Below are 19,344 nucleotides of genomic sequence, written 5' to 3'. Positions count from 1 at the left end.
ACTAACCCTTTAACATACTTTTTTATATACACAATATTGCCAAAAGTTTTGGGACGCCTGCCTTACATGAACTTTAATGACATCCCATTCTTAATCCGTAGGGATTACTATGGAGCTGGCCCACCCTTTGCTGCTATAACAGCTTCAACTCTTCTGTGAAGGCTTTCCACAAGGTTTAGGAGTGTGTTTAAGGGAATTTTTTTACCATTCTTCTAGAACCACATTTGTGAGGTCAGGCACTGATGTTGGACGAGAAGGCCTGGCTCGCAGTCTCTGCTCTAATTCATCCCAAAGGTGTTCTGTCGGGTTGAGGTCAGGACTCTGTGCAGGCCAGTCAAGCCTCACAAACTTGCTCATCCATGTCTTTATGGACCTTGCCTTTTTCACTGGTGCGCAGTCATGTTGGAACTGGAAGGGGCCATCCCCAAACTGTTCCCACAAAGTTGGGAGCATGAAATTGTCCAAAATGTCTTGGTATGCTGAAGAATTAAGAGTTCCTATCACTGGAACTAAGGGGCCAACTAAGGGGCAGTACAGTCATTCACAAGCTGTACATGCAATGTATGTAAAAAATGTAATGCGCAAGTAAAGTGTCTGAATGAATCACACTGAATAGTCCAGAACCAGATCTTTCTGCAAACTTGTTTTTAAACGATTAAAGTGACTTACTCTCGGATCTGACATCGCTGGTTCCTATTAGCTGATAGAAAACACATGACCTGATTATTGAAATATAGTTAGGGAAAATTATTCTCATATTATTATACAGTTATGTCCATTGACAGATAAGGATTGATCAATACATTTTTACATGCTGGACATAATTGCAAGCAAATAATGGCAGCATATTTATTTTGGTGAAAACACTCTTTGGGCCCTATTTTAACGATCTGAAACGCAAGTGTCAAAACGCGAAGCGCAAGTAACTTTGTGGGCGGGTCTCGGCGCTGTTGCTATTTTCCCGGCGGGATAAATGGCTCTTGCGCCCGGCGCAAATCTAAAATGGGTTGGTCTGAAGTAGCTTCATTATTCATAGGTGTGGTTTGGGCGTAACGTGAATAAACCAATCCGAGCGTCATCCAACATTCCCTGTAAAAGCAGGTGCGCAAGTTCCATAATGGATTGCTATTATTATGGCGTATTTACCAGGCGCACGCCAGGAGCGGTTCACAGCCGAGGAGACTGATGTTCTTGTAAGAGCAGTGAAAGACAGAGAAGTGAAGTTGTAATGTTGTACATTATGGTAAAGGTGATTTCACAGTCTTTTTTTTTTCAGTCTTTCAGTTTTTTCAGTTTTTCAGTCGATTTTTTTTCCTGGTTCTTGACGGACAAACCAATTTGTCAGATGTCCTTATATACATATATGTCTTGCCACTATTGGGCAAACAGGTCTTATCCTTAATTATTACAATTAGCCTGAATAATTTGTAAGCTAGATTTATGCCTATTTTTCACATTTTCGTGGCACACCACAATGATTTCCGTCATCTCATGTGTTAATATTTTTTTAGTGTAACAATTTATGATTTGCAAAAATAACTGTTGCATCTGTGTAGATTACATGAGCAAAGTGTATGCGCGTTGTGCACGCTATACATTATGGTCAAGCATGCGCCCTTAAAATAGCATAATGAACAACGCGCAACGCGCCACTGACTTTAGACTAGGTTTTTTCTGGTCAGTGGCGCAATTGTTTAATGGAACAGCAAAATAGCACCAGGGATTGTTTGCGCCGGAACACGCCTCCTTTTTTGCGCTGAACCGCCCAGGTAGCGCAAGTTCATTCACTAGTTTAGCGACGTGCTTCTGTGGAGGGAAAAGCGCGCTTTGCGCGGGTGCAAAATAGGAATGACACATGCGTCGGTGTACAAAGTCAATTGCGCTGGGTGCAAGATAGGGCCCTTTAAGAGTTAAGAAAGGATGCACATTTAGTCCATGCCAACTGTGATTCATAGATTCACACTGATGGTTAAATAGAGCTACAGATAGAGAAGGGAGGGACATAGAGAGGAGAGATAGAGAGAGAGATGAAGAGGAGAGGAGAGCAATGAAGGAAGAAAGAGTCATAACACTGAGTGGATCACAACACTAAAGAGGAACTGGAGCATGGCAGAGTGCAGAAGGCTGTGCTCCTTTTCTGCCACTTTATTCCTTATCAGCCTCCTCATCATATTCTGCCACGGGTGGACGCAGTTCTCCAGTGAGCTGCGAGCTTGATATACACAAGTGAGGACATAAACTTTCATGGACAGAGTGAAAGCAGAGAGAAAATTCCTCAAGTGTCGGGGTCCCTGGAGCAGAGCTACACTCTCTGTTTTATGCTGTTATTCCCCTCCTCACAGCTGGAGGCACTGTGTTCAACATGAGCAGGTGAGACATGCGTTGGGACTTCTGACTAAGCACACTAAAAATGATTGGTCTAATATTTATCTTTTTCGAAGACCCCTTTGGTGTGATTTTGTAATTTAGTTACTGGAAGTATCTAGGGATAAAAAGAAGGTTTCAGGCTAAATGAAGCTGTGTAATCGCAGAAAAGTTGTTTAATTACTTTCCTGTCATATCCATTGGGGACCTGAAGCTTTAAGCCAGCTGGATTGCAGTAGAAATTGGAGCTCTGTGGTTGACAGCAGGCGATTAGACATATTGACTCAATCCTTATCAATGGTAAATATGAGTTGGGGATAGGATGTCGCTCTCAAGGTGATTTGTTCTCACAAATGTCGATGTAATAGTTGTATGAGACACTTTTAGTGCATCTACCTGAACTTTGTTTCGAGAACATCATAACAGGTTTCAACTTTTAAGAAGTTTCTTTTTTGTAGTGCATTTGTTGCTGCATCCAATTGTTGCATGTTGTTTGCCAGTATCCATTATTAGGTAAATTTTCCTTTGAGGCCATCTGTCAAGTGAATGCTTTGTGTGTGTGTGTGCGTGTGCACGCTTGTGTGTATTCTTGAGTGTGAGTGTACATGCCACATGTGCACATGCATATCATGGCTCATTAGTTGTGAGCATTCACAAACACTCACAAGACAACGCAAGCTGACTGCCAATATGGCTTCTGTTGCTCAGGTGTGAAGTGAATTTATGTTGATGATACGGGAGTTGGGTCTCCGCCAAGCAATATGGCATCTTGCAGCTGTGTTCAATTTAGAGGCAATGTCTTTGAAAGAGTGAGTACCCAAAGCAGCCCCCGGCTCAACTTCTGCCTCAGACAATACAATCTGCTGCCATCTTCATTCGGTGAAGCGCAGAGTTTGTGTCCAGCCGTATTGCTCAATTTATCAACTAAACCGTAGAAATAACATTTGATCAAAAATAGACTGAGAGGCTGGATTTGGTCTGTGATAATTTGATTGACGCAAATAATAGATCGGCAAATGGAGAGCAGAGGGCAGCCAACTTGTGGTGATATACATTACTTTTAAATTTTCTTCTCCACATTGTCAACTCAGACCAATATGCAAAACTTCAATCTTGGAGCATTACCCATGGAATTTTTTACATTGACAAAGAAGGGGTAAACTACGGCTACAGGTTTTATTTTAATGCATAGAAAAACAAAAAAGCTCACAAGAAAAATTGTACATTGACTATTCAATATAATCAGCTATTAAAGGTGTCATGAACTGGCTTTTTAACTTCTTAACCCGCACCGGTTCGTGGGCGGGGGGGTTGACGGAAGTGGGGGGGTGTGTACTTTTATTTACTTTTGTTTTATACAAAATATTCAATCAACTATCACAAACTATGCAATCCAACGACGAATCCAATAAACACCCGCATACATCTCTGTGTAAGAGTCCATTCTTCAAAATGCATCCCACTTTTTAATCCAAAACAACGAAAAAATAGGGAAAAAACTAAAAATCCTCCGTTGTTTGCAAGAGAGTTTTGAGTTAGCGTGATCAATCATGTCCATTTTCAATGAAATATCGATTCTATTCCGTGTCTGGCAAACTCCCCCTGCTAGAATAGCTTCTCCCACGTGCAATGGTTCAACCCTCGTCTCTCTCCTTCAATCAGAGACTCTTCTGGGATGCATCATATAGAGGAAGCGCCTTACAGGCTTGGTGAGCTGTCAATCATTGCGCCCATGGTTTTCGTTGGATAAAGGCACTCGGTGCCCAGCCAATGCCTTTCCAACAAAGGTTTGATTGATGGACTTAGTAACCAATCAAAAGGCATTATCTTGCGCAGTTTGCGTAAGTAGGCTTTGGTGAATACTGTTTGTGCGCTGGCTGCGCGTTCTCCATGGCGCAACTGCAGTGGAGCGCGCAGTCTCTCACTGACGCTTCCCATCAGCTAAATGAGTTTTTTACACTTTGTAATCTCTGTAAATAGTTGCTTTAGTTTTTCAGTAACTGTTTATCCATTATAATTAGTAGTATATTGCAGTTTATTGCAGATTTATTTGAATGAAAAACTACTCTTTACAATAGCAAATGTTCTGAAATAAATGGCCTTTTTGAAATGACGCCTAGACTTTTCTTGACATAAAAGCTCACAGAAGCTACATTACTGAGAGAATCATCCTCATATTTGAATCATGACATGATTAGACATTCAGTTTTATATTTAAGTTATTTTCAGGCTCTTAACATTAAATTATAATATTTTTTTCCCTAAGTGAAAACAAAAAACAAAAAACGTGAGTCACTTACATGTATATTTACATGTATATTACTCTGTTCCCATATTACTTTGAGTTATTATGACTCTTGGGTAGCAATATTTCAAGTGTCTAGTTTAAAATAAGACCAGGTTTATGAATATAGACCATAGGGTTTAAGAGCTGCAGACATTTTCATTTGGGTATATCGTTTTCAAAGAATTCCTAAAAAATGGGGCGCTTGTTAAGAGGTTAAAAATGTTATACTGTTGTCTGAGGTTAACTTATGACGTCCGCGTGGTTTTTACATTCAAAAACATCATAATGAATAAGTAATAGGCTACTTTCTGCCTTGGTTTTGAGGCTCTCTGAAAAACGATCGGTTTTGATGGGCGTGCCACACTAAAGACTTGGAAGTAAATGCTCACGGCTAGGATTGGATAAGATTTGCATATTTAATGAGCTTCTGCTCCCCCTGTCAGTGACAGCGTGTGGCAAACGGCAACCGGAATGAATCACCCAGCACAAAGCCAGGACTCGCAAAATGTCTTTATCAAACAAACACAATGATCTCATCCACCCACGATTGATTGGAATGTTTTTTCTGTATAATTTCGCTCGATCATTATTTACATTTACATTTACATTTATGCATTTAGCAGACGCTTTTATCCAAAGCGACTTACAACTTGGGGGTACAATAAGCGATTGGTCGTGAAGAGTCGAGTGAGCGCAACAAGTGCCTGAAATACTTAGTCCGTGTACATTTCTCAGTGTTGCACAGGCTAGAGTAAGGAGGAAAAGAGGAAAGTTTTCTTTTTTTTTTAAGAGGTTAAGTGCTCACGGAAGAGATTAGTTTTTAGTTGACTTTTGAATGTTGTCAATGAACCAGCATTTCGGATGGCGGTGGGCAGATCGTTCCACCAGCTGGGAACGTTGAATGAAAATGTATTGAATATATTTTATTGAATATAACCACAAACCGTACACACACATGCACGCGCGTGCGCAACCTGGTCCCACAGAATTCCGTGAAATAAACACGGGCCCCTTAACTCAAAATCCGTGGCAGTTTCACGGAATCGCCGGAAATTCCGTGATGTGTCCACGGAAGTGATTCCTATGTAAGTCAATGACAGTAAAAAAGTAGACATGATTTTATGAATATTTATAGGCTACTTTTATAATTTGGAGTAACTAACTCCACTCCACTCCTACCCTAAACCTACCCACTCTCAACAATATAAAACACATAACAGGCAAATACAAGCACAGTCACAGGTATTTATTGGAAAAACTGACCAAAAACAGTATAAAACTATTAACTCATGTTGCATTCCAAGACTTCTGAAGTCACACAATGTCTTCATGTAGAGAACAGAGTTGATCTTAACGTTTTAATCGCTAAAATTATGATCCCGCCGCTCCGTGAACACACTCATTCATATCTCATTCAAATAATACACACGACTCTTTAGCATGACGCAATCTGTCACGAGACACACAAGAGCCAATGGCTTTTTACAATCAAAGCCGACGTAATGACGCAATTGTTCACGAGACATACGACAGCCAATGCTGTCAAAGCTGACGTAACGTTTCTTCCGGTGGTAAAATTTGAAATGTGTTTATGATCTTTGGCGGATGGACTCGACGCTGCTGATCGCTTTTGGGGATTTTCTTCACACAAATCAATCATTTGGCCTCGGAATAAATTGTGCCTGCAGTCGCATCTGCCTGTTAAATCCTGTTTTTTATAACACAAATGGGTAGGTTTAGGGAAGGGATTGGGTTATGTGTTCAAAATGCATCTGAATACTGTAAATAAAAACAATGAAAATAATTGTAAATAAAATTATGCTGGCTGATTAAATCGAGAATCTCATAATGGCAAAATCATAGTTTCATGATGATAACCATGCCCAACGCGTCTGTATACTGTCATTGACTTACATTGGCATCACTTCCGTGGACCCATCATTGAATTTTCGGCGATTCCGTGAAACTGCCACGGATTTTGAGTTAAGAGGCCCGTGTTCATTTCATCAATTCACTCAAATCACTCAATTCTGTGAGATCAGGTTGCGCGTGCGCCCGTCTGAAAAACAAATAATTCCGGGACTTTGGGCTTTACGAGCTGGCGTTACAAGTCCGAGTCAGATCACAAATGAACCAATAACACCTTCTCCAGCCTGTGACCACGTGCTAAGGTATGTAATCAATAGATATCAAATGGTCTGTAACAATGCAATACTAACACATGTACACAATATAAAAACATGTTTTACTCACATAAGTGTGTTGCGCCGTTCCTGTCGGATCCAATATAGAAGGCACAGCATTGTGTTTTAATCTCAATATGTCTGCAAATTCAGTCTCGACCTCTATCTTGTTTACAATCGATTCCGCATCGTTTAGCTTCATGAGTCGGTGGGCGGGCTTGAGGCGGTTCTTCTGCGTCCTTCTACGTCAGTGGTCGACATATTCTGAGATCTCTCGTTTTCTGGGCCTGGTGTCTATAAAAGCTTTTCTTTGACTAACAAGGAAGTTTTCAGCTCTGAAACTTGCAGGATATTCTTATATGACGATTAACTTTTATATACCAAAGGCTCAAAGGAAAGTTGATTTCTCAATTCATCACCCCTTTAATATTTAGCTGGTTCTCATAATTTCTTTGTATGACAGCCTTGTCAAAAATGACGTCTACATAATTTGGCATGTTTAATTGGATTATCACAAATAAAACAATTAACTCTAAGCACAACTGTGCAATACAAAATCTTTAACACATTTTTAGAAATAAAGGGCAAAGATGTCAATTTTCCTAGGCTGGACATCACTTTTGTGTATATATTATTCTATTTAGATGTAAAAAAAAATGGGATAAAATTACAGTAAAAAACAGCAATATTGTGAAATACTACAATTTAAAATTGTCCATCTTAAAGACCTGTGGTGAAAGTCAAGTTTGTAATGTTGTTTACTGTATATGTATGAATGTTTTTTTTTTGGTTGGTTTTTTTTTTCACTAAATTTTCAACTAAATATTCAAATACATTTAATTACTATAGAAATTAAATACATCAAGTAAATGACTGATCTGCCCACATAGTCACTGAATGATAGTTGAAATGAGCTGATGACATCCCGGTTTTCTCCAGAGCGGCTGAACAGCCGAATCAAATTCTGTTGCATTATTTTCCTGTTTAACACTGTGAAGCTGCTTTGAAACAATCTGCATTGTAAAAAGTGCTATATGAATAAAGTTGTCTTGACTTGACTTAATATGCATGAAGACAAACCATGTGCAAATTCATAAGTCAACACCATTGCTAAGTATTTTCTCCTTAAAAGTATAGTGAAACAAATCGCTGGTGTTTCAGACGTCACAAACTACCCTGTAACCAATCACATCAATGTGCGGATGGGCTTTAGCATATCATTAAAGGGTTAGTTCACCCAAAAATGAAAATTATTTACTCACCCTCCAGTCAGACATTCTTCTTTCAGACAAATAAAATTGGAGTAATATTAAAAAAGTCCTGGCTAATCCAAGCATTTTAATGGAAGTGAATTGTTGCATCGTTAAAGTGCATCTATCCATCATATAACGGCTCTGGGGGGTTAATAAAGGCCTTCTGAAGCGAATTGATATCGATATGAAATCGATATGAAAAATATCCATATTTAAAACTTTATAACGTAAATTATCTAGCTTCCGGCTGATCGCCTTCCGTAGTCAACTTACAGAAAAAGTGTAGTGCCTCTCGCAGTTCAAATCGCTTATGCTATGTCTGACATACGTAACTGGTGTGCAATGTCACCAGATGTAGTGTAAGCATTTTGAAAGCACATGTATACACATGTCATATGTAACTTGAGAGATGGTCCCTAAATGTGCGACTATCTATGTGCGGTAGAGAATGTGCAAAATATACAAAAGTAACCGCGAAGACTTAAATGTAAACACTGCTTTTGTGTCTTTATCAGCTTTTCCAAATATACTGGCCCTGATAATCATCACAAATACTTACCACTTGCTCCATTTCTGTAAATCCATTTAATAAATGAATAACTCCGAAATCGCCCACTATATCCTCAAATAGGGCATTGTTTAAGGGGATAGCCATTTGTAGTGGTGTCCGAAACCATAGTGGACGTTATTGTGTGCAATTCAATCCCACATTACACCACAATAACGATTGTACTGCTGATGTGCACACAATGGGCCTCATTCATGAAAATTTCTTAAATATCTGAGCAAATTCTGAGTAATTTGTGCGTAAAATGGACCTTTACGAAAACTCTCCTCCAGATTCACAAATGCTTCGTATCCCACGGATTTGGTAGTTAAACGTATGAATACTAATGAATATTCGTAAATAGGACGCACGTGCACGCTCATTCATAATTAGCATAATCCCCGCCCACGAGTTACAACTGCAAATGACGTGGCCAGGAACGCTGTGGAATCTTCTTGACTTCTTTCTTAGGTTTGGCTCCAGTATTTTGCATAAATGCTAAAGAGACTAATTGGCCATATGCCATGCAATAAATATTCAATTATTATGTGTCCATCAAAGCATTTTAGCCAGCTAAAATGCCTGGTGCTCTTCTGAAAACGGCCAGCAGGTGGCGCTTGAAAGCGCTTTGCAAGGGCAGCGTTTTTCCATCTGAGATACTTTGATTGCCTAGAATATGATACAGAATATCCATGGCAGTAATGTGTTACTAGTATCTCATTTTGAAGAATATTACTAAATATAAAAAATGCAGTAAAAAGCATTATTAACTTCCTTTATTGTTGTTCAGTCGGTGTGCAAGTGGGATGATTGGTCGGTGTAGTTTTTGTCTCGCTCCTCCTCCACTGTGATTGGATGGCCGGGTAAAATTTGACAGTGACGAGTGCTGCCTATTACCCAACTTTGAACAGTAAAAAAAAAAAAAAAAAACGGGGCAAATCAACTCTTGAAATATTATATGGTCATCAAAATGCAATGTCTTCAGTTTGCCTAAATTAGAACACAGAACGTTCAAATGTTTTACGCACCATTTACACGTGGTAGGGAGCAGGTGTACATTTCTTTCGTACCAACTAACATTTTGAAAATACGAACATTTTCGGTTATGCTCGGTAATCTATTATGCTCGGTAATCTACTGCTATTCCTGCAATTCCCAGATGTGAACTGTTGAATTTTCTGTCGAATTGGTTCCACTAAATTTGTGAAAGCAAATTTGTAAAGTGAAATAAAATGGACCGAAAATTGCGTGTCGAATATTACAGGTTGTATTTTTTAAACAGAATGAATATTTTGGAAGTGAAATCTGAGAGGTGAATTTGGTTTATTGAATTTTTAATAATGAAAATCTGTGTGAAATGTTTTGAATAGAAATATATTCAAATCTTAAATGTTGAATTTCAGCCCATAAAAGTGCAAGCCCTGAAAATACAATGCATTAAAATGCAAGCATGGTTAATGCAATGTATATTTTTTCAAGTAGTGCAATTCAACAAGCTTTTTTGTTTAAAAAATATTTGGCATCATTTTACATCCATACATTTGCATATTCATGTTAGTCTTTGCTGTAACTTGACCTAGGGATGGCCCGATACCACAATTTTGGCTTCGGCACGGTACCACAATCTAATACTGGCTATTCTGGCTTCATAAGACATCGCACCTGCACTATAAAAGCAATCTGTGCGCTCAGATTCAACACTTTCACTGTCGTTTCGGGAGAGCTGACGGAAATCACTTGCCCACATCTTTTTAAACCTTGCCAATTTGAACATGCAAGCGATTTTATAGCATTTCGTAACAGAGTCCTGTACGGGTCCGATTTTGTAAACTCGCACCCGCCCGTACCCGCAGTGCTTAAAACTGCATTCGACCCGTTTTCCGACAGCAGCACTAATTAAAATCCGCACCCGACCCGACCTGCTTAAAATAGAACTGACACCCGACCCCCACCCGAAATAAAATCAGTTTAGCATCACATTGTAGACACACTTACAACATTTTTTATTGCCAGCATACAGAAGTTATTACACGACCATTAACACAAGGACAACTTCAGCCGAAGCTGTCAAAAGGCTATCATGAAGAACATGGTTGTGTCCTTATCATCTCTACGAGGCACCTTCAGTTCTGTCTCCTTTTGAAAAATACTGTTCGATAGAACTGCTTGTGAATGGTTTGTTACCACAGTTATCTGCCTGCTTCCTGCGATGAAGTTCCACATTTGCGGCTATCCAATAAACAATCTTTTCTTCAACTCCTCAGGATCCATCTCGACAAGTCCTGGCAGATCGGGCGCGAGAAAAATATGCCTTGCCTGTATTTCAAATTGATAAAATAATTTCAAATCCATATCAGTTTATTTGTGCCCGCACAGCGCTCACACGCCCTCCCAGGAGAATCACAACCGTGCGGGCACAAATAAACTGATATGGATTTGAAATTGTTTTATCAACTTTATCAACAGGCAAGGCATATTTTATGCATATATTTTTTAGGAACACATCTACAATAAACATGCATATATTTTTTATATATATATTCATTTGCACGTGATTGTTTTAAACCCGTGTTGAGACCCGTGTTCTCCCTTGTCCGACCTGACCGGCACCCGTATCCGACACAGTAAGGATATTTTTCACCCATTTCAGCAATAAACGCGGGTCACCCGTCACTCGTGCAGGACTCTGTTTCGTAATTCATGGGATGGGAGCTCTTTAAGAGAGAGTTTTCTTTGCGCTCATACCAACAACAAACACACACGCCTAAAGAGCTTGCGCATTCCAAATTAAGTTGTTTTTCCTTAGTCAAATACACACAAAATTATCGGGAAAAAATTCAGTCTTTAGTGAGTAGTCACATAAACACAGTTGGTTATGTTTTCGCAAATGTAAATAGTGCAATAGTATGCGTGCAAATATTATGAAATCTAAAGGTCATGGCTGAAATCAAACTCTGGAGATTTCGTTATATTTAAACGATACTGTCAGGGTTCTGTCACTTCGGTCTAGTTTACTCTTGGTTTGTGACAGAGCCCTGACACTCCTGTATTGTTTGTCTTGTCTTGTGTGAGCGCGCAGCTTTGAGCATGCTCAAGCTGCGTGCTCTTCTGTCCTTGTGTTTCGTGTGCGGGGCGTGGTGTTCGGATCCCAGTACTTCGGTCTAGTTTGGGTTTCAGTTTTGTGTTGGGATTCGGACATTCATGCTCCGCGTGTTTGTTTTCTGTCACGAGCGCACGGAGTGAGCATTCGCTCGTTCTCGTGTGCTCTGTCTTGTCATGTGAGCGTGTGCTCTTCTGTCTGTGTTGTGTTCTGTGTAGCACACGGTTCATGTTTTCATCGGCCGTGTGCTTTCATGTTATGTTTTGTCTTATGTTGTGTAGCATGTGGTTGGTGTTTTTCACTGGCTACGTGCTACGTGCTACGTCATGTTGTCATGTTTTGTGTGAACATACAGCTGATGAGTTCTCATTAGCTGCATGTTCATGTCATGTCTAACCCCGCCCACCTTGTTTCCTGATTATTGGTTCATTTGCCCCACCTGTCTTCCTTCGTTACCCTCTTTTGTTTGTTCCCTATTTAAAATCCTTGTGTTTGCAGTCCTGTGCGGAATTGTCGTCGAATGTACCTCATGTTTCCCTGCTCCCGTCAAGTCTTGTTTTTCCCCCTCGGTAGTTTTGTTTTGTCTTGTTTTTTGTTTTTATTATCATTAAAAGCCCATTCCTCTGCATCATTGAGTCCTCGCTCCTTTCCCAACACAAACCCTGACAGATACGCTCTTATGTATGTGCGTTGACCAGTGTTAAAAGAAAATAAATGTCTAAATCAGATCGTTTGAATTATGCACTCACCTGTCGATCGCACTCGACTGTCGATCGGAATGGCAAGTGCTTGGCATGGTTTGATGTTTCTTCAGCAGTTGTATAAGCAAAGTAATTCCAAATTTCACGTCTACTCTCTTTATTAATTATTAGTTTTGGGTGTGTTAAGTGAGAATCAACTGCTGTATTCATTTTGTTCTGTGTTGCCACATTTGCCGGTTTCACGTCAGTTTGGGTAAGTCACCTAGCGGTGAACTTCAAAACAGCAGCATATACCGAAATGAGCAAAATCATGATATTGTACCGTTTGAAATAAAATATATACCAGCATATTCCCAGTACCGGTATACCGCCATCCCTATCTTGACCCCATGAATGCATAAAAGTATTAATTTATTTCAAAACTATGTTCAAATGTATATGGAGGAATCAAAGAGGAACAAAATGGAGGAATAATCTTACATTGTGTGGCTTGTCATGTGGAGCCAATGAGGTTTTATATCTTTGCAAGGTATATACGCATTGTCATTTGTATGTGACTTTTTACAGAGAGTCAGGTTAAGTGCTACTTATTTATCAGTTCCATACAAAGACCAATGATCTCATATAGCACATTATTCATTACCCTTGTTGTCTCATTACATTTGGAGGTTGTGCCACTATGAGGCATTGTGCTGAGAGGAAATGGGAACGTATTAAACAGGGTATTGTCAGCACACTCCATCTACCCAGTCTGAATGATATGAATAGTGCTTTGGGCATCCAAGTGGAGCATATTTTTAATAAGCAAACAATGCGGTTTTCTGTTTTCACCAAAATGCTGTCTTGGAGCACTCTGGCATGAAGTGCATCTTTGTGCTAAATCAGTAGAACAAGAGTGAGGTGTCATGCACAAACATGCTCTGGAGAGGAATCTCAGCACCTCTGTGGTTGCCTAAAAATATTCAGATCTATTCTAGTTGGAGGGTTCAAGACATGATTCTGAAATTGTCTGTCTGTCTGTCTGTCTGTCTGTCTGTCTGTCTGTCTGTCTGTATCTCACGACCAATTCTTACGTATTTTACGAGGTGGCTAATTCAGACAAATTTGTACGACCTCACTCGTACAGTTTGTCTAAACCCAAGTGACGGGTAGGTTTAGGGGCGGTTTTTGAGGTAGGTAATTCGTGGGCCGGCCCGTTGCTACATAAATATGATAAATGAATAACAGTAAATGTACGTAGCCTAGTCTATATCCTTCCGTCACCCCAGACGAATGGCCCGCGTGGCCCACTTGAGGGGAAAAACTCTAATCTATTTTGCTTGATCCGTCTCAGTGGTGTAAAAGGCCTCGTCAATGTCAAAATGTTTGAGATATCCAATCAAATCGAAGGAGGCGGGATTTTATGTCCACAGAAACCGAGCAGCTTGAATGCAAGCTGAGGTAAGATAAACAGCTGAACTTGAGGGGTCAATACAGCAATATTTCCCGACTGTTTACGATTAACAGAATTTAAACAATGGACATTACAGTTTTTCTCAGTCGCTTTGGTACATTTCTCAGATCAGAATTGAAATTCTCAAAACTACCTGTTCAATTCTCACATCATTGTGTCACTTGTGCACATCAAAAAAGCAGTTTCTCATTTCTTTGAACAAGTTGCAAATGCTTGTGTACATCCATGCAAATGATTATGTACAATTTTCTGCTGTTTCCTACATTATCAGTTGCTTATGTCATGTTGATCAAAATGTATTATAATGGGTCTCTGTTGAATAGTCTCACCCCCCACAACATTTAGGCATTAGATCATAGCATAAGTCTTTACATGCAAAATGGTTGAACACGTTGTCGTAATATGTCAAGCATATTTCTATGCATTTCCGTTAGACGTTCATATTTCTACTTTTGTTTTTCAGTTTTTTTCCTTTGTGCTATGCAGTGCTGTCTTTTTCTCTCTGTATCGCAATGACATGGTCTGTCAACAAATTACAGTACAAACAGTAAATGTGAATCTTGTCCAGTCTCTTACAATCAAACTCACACATACACTAAGGTGTAACCAACAATTTGAAAATAATTGTCATCAAAACTTTAGCCATAGTTTACATCAGAACATCCCTCCAGAGTACACTGTTATATTGACAACATGACTAAGCAATTTGACTGTCTTATCCGTACACAATGATACAAGGACTTGTCATTCTGATGGCACTGACATGTTCATTGACACAGATATTTACTTTTGAGAGATGAACTAAGGATTTTGAGCAAGAGACTGGCTTTTGCAGGTAATCCATGGTGTTTTGCTATTTGTACGAATTGTTTTGAGAAATGCACTTACTGTTTTGCAAATGTCGAGGATGATTCGAGAAATGTACCAAAGCGACTGAGAAAAACTGTAATTTCCAGGGATGCAAACTACTGCTGACCTTTTCGAATTTATCAGATTTAATGCATAATACAATTTCTAATAACTGTTTTAAATGTAATTTATTCCTGGAATCAAAGTTGAATTTTCAGCATCATTACTCCAGTCTTCAGTGTCACATGATCCTGCAGAAATCATTCTAATGTGCTGTATTTTTCATAAAAATAATAATAAAAAAAAACCTCCAGGACCAATATAATTTTTACACTTAAATGTTTAAACAATTGGAGCTCTATTCCATAAAATGATAGATGTCAAGCTCCTGAAAGGACAAATACTATAACCACTAGAAAGGTACCACAAAATAGTCCACATTCTGCATTACAAACTAGGTCTCACAGCATTGCTTTATATGGACTGATTTTATGGTAGGTATTGAACTTTGGTGATATTAAACTTCACTGTATGGAAAAGATTTAAAAATGTGTAAAAAAAAAAAAAAAACTAAACTAATTTATTAAACTAAATTATTTATTAAGTTATTCATTAATTTTAATAAGCATTAAAAAAAAAATTATATTTCTGTATAGATAGCATCTATATTTTTATGTTAGTAAATGGTGTTTAAAATTGCTTTAATGAGCTGGTGAGTTTATGGTGAGATGTGTAGTCTATCTATCTATCTATCTATCTATCTATCTATCTATCTATCTATCTATCTATCTATCTATCTATCTATCTATCTATCTATCTATCTATCTATCTATCTATCTATCTATCTATCTATCTATCTATCCATCCATCCATCCATCCATCCATCCATCCATCCATCCATCCATCCATCCATCCATCCATCCATCCATCCATCCATCCATCCATCCATCCATCCATCCATCCATCCATCCATCCATCCATCCATCCATCCACCCACCCACCCACCCACCCACCCATCCATCCATCCATCCATCCATCCATCCATCCATCCATCCATCCATCCATCCATCGCTATCCATAGATCATGCATACCTTTTTCCAAAGTCTGTCAAGCTAACATCTAAAGTTTATTGACAAACTTTGCTTTTCTATTTTGAATTTCAATTCATTTTAATGCTACATCCAAAATAATCTAATTTGAATTTCATTTATGCATCCTGTTTGCAACTACTGTTTGCTACTAGCATAATGCTGCTCAGCATTACATCTCACTTGTATGCGAAAAACCAATATACTTCCACAGAAAAGTAATTTCCAGTGTCAATATCAAACTGTTGAATGTCATCTGAGGCTTCCCCTTGCCAATAAGACTTGTGCTTTAAACTCAGATATGGGAGCAGGAGGCTTGTGGTCCATGGAAATGAGTTGGTGCTGATGAATGGCTGTGATTAGTGACTCTGAGCATGTGGTTTTATGGCCTAGCAGCTTCTCTGTTATCACTTAAACCTGAGGCAAGATGCTTCATCATGGGCCCGGAGCAGTTGACAGGTCTAGCATAAAACAAAACAAGTATCCACTGCACGCTATAAAACTCAAAATTATCTGGCCAAATAAGCCACTCTCACCTATAAGCCCTGAAAAAAAGACAATTATTTTCAAGGAGAATGAAAATGAGCTGACGGGTTATAGTTCTAAAGAGGGCCATATATTAAAATGGGTATGCGCATTTTATGCTCTGCCATGACACAACCTAATCAAATTTTGCAATGCTACTTGAGTTTGTACTCCTACTCAATCAGAGGTCACGAACATGGTCACTTCAAACAAATAACCGTATTTCAGATGGTGTGTACTGTATGCTTGACACTAACTTATTAACAAAAATGTCATTAACAGTTTTCATAATATTTGAAGTGGCTGAAAACAAGCACCACTCTGGGGTTGATAGTGATGCATTATGCGTAAAAGACATCAGTGCACATGTTTCGTTCAAAGTATTGTGTTTCGTTCAGAATAGTGTGGGTAATTTGATTGTATCTGAGTAGTCAAATCTCAGTGTGATGTAGTTTATACAGTAAATCATGGCTCAGCAGATGTCTGAGTCACTCCCTTCATTTACTTTATTTTACAGGTTTTGGTTAGTGGATTCTGCGGGTGTCACAGACACGTCAGGTTCCACCCTCCACCAATCACAGCGCACTCCTTCCCCAGAGTACTGATCACCATCACCTGCACCTCATCACCACACTCATCACCAGCACTACAAGACTCACAACCACACAGCACTCCACGTCCGGTCTCGTTCGCATATACTTCAGGCTATGCTTATCTCAAGGACTCTACTACTGATACCTACCTGTCTCCAGCGTGTCTCCTTCCTTCCGTGTTCCTTGTCTGCTGTGTGGGTGTGTTCCTGTCCGTCCCTCAGTACTCCAGCGATCTACAGTCTCCAACGATCTCCAGTCTCCAGCGACCTCCAGGCTCCAGCGTCCTTCCATCTACAAAACAAAAGACAGTAACTCTCTCTCTCTCGTATCACCTTCTAATCTACCAACAACCGGTTTACTCACCTGCTCCACAACACCTGCTCTACTGTGGTCTAATAAACTACCCTTACCTGTTAACATCTGTGTCTGCCTCCTGTGTACTTGTAACAGAAGACCGGACCCTACCGAAGACCCAGTATGTCAACATCTGTCAACAACCCTCCTTCACTACCTCTGTATGCTAGTCCCATGGCCAAACCGGCGCCCTACTCAGGATCGGCGGAGAATTGCAGCGGCTTCCTGCTGCAATGCACACTGGTCCTGGAGATGCAGCCGCACTTGTACCCGAGCGACACTTCCAAGATCGCCTTCATTATCTCTCAGCTCAGCGGCAAAGCATTAATGTGGGCCGATTCCATCTGGTCACAACAGGGTGCGGTAACGCAATCATACGCAGCGTTTATTTCCCACTTCCGGGAAGTGTTTGGAAAACCGATCACAGATTCTTCAGCTGGTGAGAAACTTTATAATTTAAAACAGGGATCCATGTCTATTTACGATTATGCTTTGCAATTCAGAACGCTTGCAGCAGTCAGCGGATGGAATGAACAGGCGCTGATAACAACATTTCGGCAAGGATTGGAACCTCGGGTACGGCTGCATCTCGCTGCATGCGAGGACTCCATCGGCCTTGAGAAGTTCATCCAGCATTCCATTCGCTGCGCCACTCGCATGCAGGCGTGCATCCAAGAGCACCAGGACCAGTATCCCTTCAACGTGCCCTTCCGCCGATCCGAACCCGTCAGCACCCCAGAACCAGCCCACGAACCCATGGAGTTAGAGAACTCCCGACTAACCCCTGAAGAACGCCGCCGTCGGCTGACCCAACGTCTCTGTCTGTATTGTGGTGAGCCTGGGCATGTCATAGCTGCATGCCCCACACGACCTCCGCGACCCATGGTGAGTGCCATTATTCCTGCTGATCATAAAATGAAACCACTCACCACTGTCGTCACCCTTACTGCCGCTAATGTCTCCCTTTCAGTGGTCGCGCTCCTCGACTCGGGGTCAGCCGGCAACTTCCTCTCTGGTGCCATCTGCCACCAGTTACGCCTCAAGACCACTCCGTCTCCAACCACCTACAGGATCAGCTCAATAAAGGGAAGACCCCTCAGTCGCAAGCATGTCCGTACCGTGGCTGGACCAGTCACTCTCCAAGTAGGGCTTTTACACCGGGAAGAGGCTCACATGCTGGTTCTGGAGGATTCGACTGCTGACGTGGTTCTGGGGCGCCCCTGGTTGGAGCAGCACAACCCTACCATTTCCTGGAAGACGGGCGAAATCCTGAAGTGGGGCGACACTTGCTTCTCTCAATGTCTAACTGAACTTCCTCTTCCATCCTCGTCTCTGCCTGATCTGACTCTCTGTGCCGCATCCATCGAAAGTCCAGTTGAACAACGCTCTGTCGATGTCCCCAAGTGTTACGCCCCCTTCAGCGATGTCTTCTGCCCGCAACGGGCTTCCAAGCTGCCTCCACACCGGCCATGGGACTGTGCCATCGACCTGCTTCCGGGTGAACCAGTACCAAGGGGTAAGATATACCCACTATCCATCCCGGAGGAGAAGGCCATGGAGGAATACATCCAGGAAGCCCTCGCCCAAGGTTACATCAGGCCGTCTACTTCCCCTGCTGCATCCAGCTTCTTCTTTGTGGCAAAAAAGGACGGAGGCTTGCGGCCATGCATCGATTATCGTTCCCTCAACAAAATCACTGTTAAGTTCCGGTATCCCCTTCCTCTCGTCCCAGCAGCCGTCGAACATCTCCGTGGTGCCACTGTGTTCACCAAGTTGGACCTCCGCAGCGCGTACAATCTCATCCGGATACGTGAGGGGGACGAGTGGAAGACTGCCTTTATTACCCCTACTGGACACTATGAATACGTCGTCATGCCGTATGGATTGGTAAACGCCCCCTCCGTATTCCAGGATTTCATCCATGAGGTGCTCCGGGAGTTTCTCCATCGATTCGTCCTAGTCTACATCGACGACATCCTCATCTACTCCCGGAGCCAGGCCGAACATCGCCAACACGTTGCGGAGGTCCTCAACCGTCTACGTCAG

Source organism: Gobio gobio (assembly GCF_949357685.1).
Source record: "Gobio gobio genome assembly, chromosome: 6".
Lineage (NCBI taxonomy): Eukaryota > Metazoa > Chordata > Actinopteri > Cypriniformes > Gobionidae > Gobio > Gobio gobio.
The sequence above is the reverse complement of the archived record's forward strand: the minus strand, read 5'-3'. Positions refer to the sequence as shown.